Genomic DNA, 6,000 nt, shown 5'->3' with positions numbered 1-6,000 from the left:
TGGGGAGTTCTGCATTGCAACTTTCCAGTGAGATAATGACGTTATGGAGTGTACAGGTTCAGGGCATATTTGTGTGGAGTTCTGCATTGGTACTTTCAAGTGAGACAGGGAGGTTATTGAGGGTACAGGATCATGGCATATTTGTGCGGAGTTCTGCATTGGTACGTTCCAGTGAGACAGGGAGGTTATGGAGGGGTACAGGTTCAGGGCAAATTTGTGTGGAGTTTTGCATTGGTACTTCCCAGTGAGACTGGGAGGTTATGGAGGGTACTGGTTCAGGGCATATTTGTGTGGAGTTCTGCATTGGTACGTTCCAGTGAGACAGGGAGGTTATGGAGGGGTACAGCTTCAGGGCATATTTGTGTGGAGTTCTGCAGTGGTACTTTCCAGTGGGACAGGGAGTTTATGGACGGGTACAGGTTCAGGGCATATTTGTGTCGTGTTCTGCATTGGTGCTTTCCAGTGAGACAGGGAGGTTATAGAGGGTACAGGTTCATGTCATATTTGTGTGGAGTTCTGCATTGGTACGTTCCAGTGAGACAGGGAGTTTATGGAAGGGTACAGGTTCAGGGCATATTTGTCTGGTGTTCTGCAATGGTACGTTCCAGTGAGACAGGGAGGTTTTGCAGGGTACAGGTTCAGGGCATATTTGAGTGGAGATTGGCATTGGTGCGTTCCAGTGAAACAGGGAGGTTATGCAGGGGTACAGGTTCAGGGCATATTTGTGTGGAGTTCTGCATTGGTACGTTCCAGTGAGACAAGGAGGTTATGGAGTGCTACAGGTTCAGGGCATATTTGTGTGGAGTTCTGCATTGGTACGTTCCAGTGAGACAGGGAGGTTATGGAGGGGGAGGGGTACAGGTTCAGGGCAAATTTGTGTGGAGTTCTGCATTGGTACGTTCCAGTGAGACAGGGAGGTTATGGAGGGAACAAGTTCATGGCATATTTGTGTGGAGTTCTGCAGTGGGACGTTCCAGTGAGACAGGGAGGTTATGGACGGGTAAAGGTTCAGGGCATATTTGTGTGGAGTTCTGCATTGGTACGTTCCAGTTTGACAGGGAGGTTATGGAGTGGTACAGTTTCAGGGCATATTTGTGTGGTGTTCTGCAATGGTACGTTCCAGTGAGACAGGGATGTTATGGAGGGTACAGGATCAGGGCATATTTGTGTGAAGTTCTGCATTGGTACGTTCCAGTGAGACACGGTGGTTATGGATGGTACAGGTTCAGGGCATATTTGTGTGGAGTTCTGCAGTGGTACGTTCCAGTGAGACAGGGTGGTTATAGAGGGTACAGGTTCATGGCATATTTGTGTGGAGTTCTGCAGTGGGACGTTCCAGTGAGTCAGGGTGGTTATGGATGGTACAGGTTCATGGCATATTTGTGTGGAGTTCTGCAGTGGGACGTTCCAGTGAGACAGGGAGTTTATGGACGGTTAAGGGTTTAGGGCATATTTGTGTGGGGTTCGGCATTGGTACGTTCCAGTGAGACAGGGAGGTTATGGAGTGGTACAGGTTCAGGGCATATTTGTCTGGTGTTCTGCAATGGTACGTTCCAGTGAGACAGGAAGGTTATGGAGGGGTACAGGTTCAGGGCATATTTGTGGGGAGCTCTGCATTGGTACTTTCCAGTGAGACAATGACTTTATTGAGTGTACAGGTTCAGGGCATATTTGTGTGGAGTTCTGCATTGGTACTTTCAAGTGAGACAGGGAGGTTATGGAGGGTACATGTTCATGGCATACTTGTGTGGAGTTCTGCAGTGGGACGTTCCAGTGAGACAGGGAGTTTATGGACGGGTACAGGTTCAGGGCATATTTGTGTGGTGTTCTGCAATGGAACTTTCCAGTGAGACAGGGAGGATATGGAGTGTACAGGTTCAGGGCATATTTGTGTGGAGTTCTGCCTTGGTACATTCCAGTGAGACAGGGAGGTTATGGAGGGTACAGGTTCAGGGCATATTTGTGTGGCGTTCTGCAATGGTACGTTCCAGTGAGACAGGGTGGTTATGGATGGGTACAGGTTCAGGGCATATTTGTGTGGAGTTCTGCATTGGTACTTTCCAGTGAGACAGGGAGGTTATAGAGGGTACAGGTTCATGTCATATTTGTGTGGAGTTCTGCAGTGGTACGTTCCAGTGAGACAGGGAGTTTACGGACGGTTACAGGTTAAGGGCATATTTGTGTGGAGTTCTGCATTGGTACGTTCCAGTGAGACAGGGAGGTTATGGAGTGGTACAGGTTTAGGGCATATTTGTGTGGAGTTCTGAACTGGTACGTTCCTGTGAGACAGGGAGGTTATGGAGGGGTACAGATTCAGGTCATATTTGTGTGGAGTTCTGCATTGGTACGTTCCAGTGAGACAGGGAGGTTATGGAGGGTAAAGGTTCAGGGCATATTTGTGTGGAGTTCTGCATTGGTACGTTCCAGTTTGACAGGGAGGTTATGGAGGGGTACAGGTTCAGGGCATATTTGTGTGGTGTTCTGCAATGGTACGTTCCATGAGACAGGGAGGTTATGGAGGGTACAGGATCAGGGCATATTTGTGTGAAGTTCTGCATTGGTACGTTCCAGTGAGACCCGGTGGTTATGGATGGTACAGGTTCAGGGCATATTTGTGTGGAGTTCTGCAGTGGTACGTTCCAGTGAGACTGGGTGGTTATAGAGGGTACAGGTTCATGGCATATTTGTGTGGAATTCTGTATTGGTACGTTCCTGTGAGACAGGGAGGATATGGAGGGTAGTGGTTCAGGGCATATTTGTGTGGAGTTCTGCATTGGTACGTTCCAGTGAGACAGGAAGGTTATGGAGGGTACATGTTCAGGGTATATTCTTGTGGAGTTCTGCGTTGGTACGTTCCAGTGTGACTGGGAGGTTATGGAGGGGTACAGGTTCAGGGCATATTTGTTTGGAGTTCTGCATTGGTACGATCCAGTGAGACAGGAAGGTTATGGAGGGGTACAGGTTCAGGACATATTTGAGTGGAGTTCTGCATTGGTACTTTCCAGTGAGATAATGACGTTATGGAGTGTACAGGTTCAGGGCATATTTGTGTGGAGTTCTGCATTGGTACTTTCAAGTGAGACAGGGAGGTTATGGAGGGTACAGGTTCATGGCATATTTGTGCGGAGTTCTGCATTGGTACGTTCCAGTGAGACAGGGAGGTTATGGAGGGGTACAGGTTCAGGGCAAATTTGTGTGGAGTTCTGCATTGGTACTTCCCAGTGAGACTGGGAGGTTATGGAGGGTACTGGTTCAGGGCATATTTGTGTGGAGTTCTGCATTGGTACGTTCCAGTGAGACAGGGAGGTTATGGAGGGGTACAGCTTCAGGGCATATTTGTGTGGAGTTCTGCATTGGTACGTTTCAGTGAGACAGGGAGGTTATGGAGGGGTACAGGATCAGGGCATATTTGTGTGAAGTTCTGCATTGGTACGTTCCAGTGAGACACGGTGGTTATGGATGGTACAGGTTCAGGGCATATTTGTGTGGAGTTCTGCAGTGGTACGTTCCAGTGAGACAGGGTGTTTATAGAGGGTACAGGTTCATGGCATATTTGTGTGCAGTTCTGCAGTGGGACGTTCCAGTGAGTCAGGGTGGTTATAGATGGTACAGGTTCATGGCATATTTGTGTGGAGTTCTGCAGTGGGACGTTCCAGTGAGACAGGCAGTTTATGGACGGTTAAGGGTTTAGGGCATATTTGTGTGGAGTTCTGCAGTGGGACGTTCCAGTGAGACAGGGAGGTAATGGAGTGGTAAAGGTTCAGGGCATATTTGAGTGGAGTTCGGCATTGGTGCGTTCCAGTGAAACAGGGAGCTTATGCAATGGGTACAGGTTCAGGGCATATTTGTGAGGAGTTCTGCATTGGTATGTTCCGGTGAGACGGTGAGGTTATGGAGGAGTACAGGTTCAGGGCATATTTGTGTGGAGTTCTGCATTGGTACCATCCAGTGAGACAGGGAGGTTATGGAGGGGTACAGGTTCAGGGGAAATTTGTGTGGAGTTCTGCATTGGTACGTTCCAGTGAGACAAGGAGGTTATGGGCGGGTACAGGTTCAGTGCATATTTGTGTGGAATTCTGTATTGGTACGTTCCAGTGAGTCAGGGAGGTAATGGAGGGTACCGGTTCAGGGCATATTTGTATGGAGTTCTGCATTGGTACGTTCCAGTGAGACAGGGACGTTATGGAGGGATACAGGTTCAGGACATATTTGTGTGGAGTTCTGCATTGGTACGTTCCAGTGCGACAAGGAGGTTATGGAGGGAACAAGTTCTGGGCATATTTGTGTGGAGTTCTGCATTGGTACGTTCCAGTGAGACAGGAAGGTTATGGAGGGTACAAGTTCAGGGTATATTTTTGTGGAGTTCTGCGTTGGTACGTTCCAGTGTGACTGGGAGTTTATGGAGGGGTACAGGTTCAGGGCATATTTGTTTGGAGTTCTGCATTGGTACGTTCCAGTGAGACAGGATGGTTATGGAGGTGTACAGGCTCAGGACATATTTGTGGGGAGTTCTGCATTGCAACTTTCCAGTGAGATAATGACGTTATGGAGTGTACAGGTTCAGGGCATATTTGTGTGGAGTTCTGCATTGGTACTTTCAAGTGAGACAGGGAGGTTATTGAGGGTACAGGATCATGGCATATTTGTGCGGAGTTCTGCATTGGTACGTTCCAGTGAGACAGGGAGGTTATGGAGGGGTACAGGTTCAGGGCAAATTTGTGTGGAGTTCTGCATTGGTACTTCCCAGTGAGACTGGGAGGTTATGGAGGGTACTGGTTCAGGGCATATTTGTGTGGAGTTCTGCATTGGTACGTTCCAGTGAGACAGGGAGGTTATGGAGGGGTACAGCTTCAGGGCATATTTGTGTGGAGTTCTGCAGTGGTACTTTCCAGTGGGACAGGGAGTTTATGGACGGGTACAGGTTCAGGGCATGTTTGTGTGGTGTTCTGCATTGGTGCTTTCCAGTGAGACAGGGAGGTTATAGAGGGTACAGGTTCATGTCATATTTGTGTGGAGTTCTGCATTGGTACGTTCCAGTGAGACAGGGAGTTTATGGAAGGGTACAGGTTCAGGGCATATTTGTCTGGTGTTCTGCAATGGTACGTTCCAGTGAGACAGGGAGGTTTTGCAGGGTACAGGTTCAGGGCATATTTGAGTAGAGATTGGCATTGGTGCGTTCCAGTGAAACAGGGAGGTTATGCAGGGGTACAGGTTCAGGGCATATTTGTGTGGAGTTCTGCATTGGTACGTTCCAGTGAGACAAGGAGGTTATGGAGTGCTACAGGTTCAGGGCATATTTGTGTGGAGTTCTGCATTGGTACGTTCCAGTGAGACAGGGAGCTTATGGAGGGGGAGGGGTACAGGTTCAGGGCAAATTTGTGTGGAGTTCTGCATTGGTACGTTCCAGTGAGACAGGGAGGTTATGGAGGGAACAAGTTCATGGCATATTTGTGTGGAGTTCTGCAGTGGGACGTTCCAGTGAGACAGGGAGGTTATGGACGGGTAAAGGTTCAGGGCATATTTGTATGGAGTTCTGCATTGGTACGTTCCAGTTTGACAGGGAGGTTATGGAGTGGTACAGTTTCAGGGCATATTTGTGTGGTGTTCTGCAATGGTACGTTCCAGTGAGACAGGGATGTTATGGAGGGTACAGGATCAGGGCATATTTGTGTGATGTTCTGCATTGGTACGTTCCAGTGAGACACGGTGGTTATGGATGGTACAGGTTCAGGGCATATTTGTGTGGAGTTCTGCAGTGGTACGTTCCAGTGAGACAGGGTGGTTATAGAGGGTACAGGTTCATGGCATATTTGTGTGGAGTTCTGCAGTGGGACGTTCCAGTGAGTCAGGGTGGTTATAGATGGTACAGGTTCATGGCATATTTGTGTGGAGTTCTGCAGTGGGACGTTCCAGTGAGACAGGGAGTTTATGGACGGTTAAGGGTTTAGGGCATATTTGTGTGGGGTTCGGCATTGGTACGTTCCAGTGAGACAGGGAGGT

The sequence above is a fragment of the Hemitrygon akajei genome, unplaced genomic scaffold (assembly GCF_048418815.1).
Source record: "Hemitrygon akajei unplaced genomic scaffold, sHemAka1.3 Scf000062, whole genome shotgun sequence".
Classification (NCBI taxonomy): domain Eukaryota; kingdom Metazoa; phylum Chordata; class Chondrichthyes; order Myliobatiformes; family Dasyatidae; genus Hemitrygon; species Hemitrygon akajei.
The sequence above is the reverse complement of the archived record's forward strand: the minus strand, read 5'-3'. Positions refer to the sequence as shown.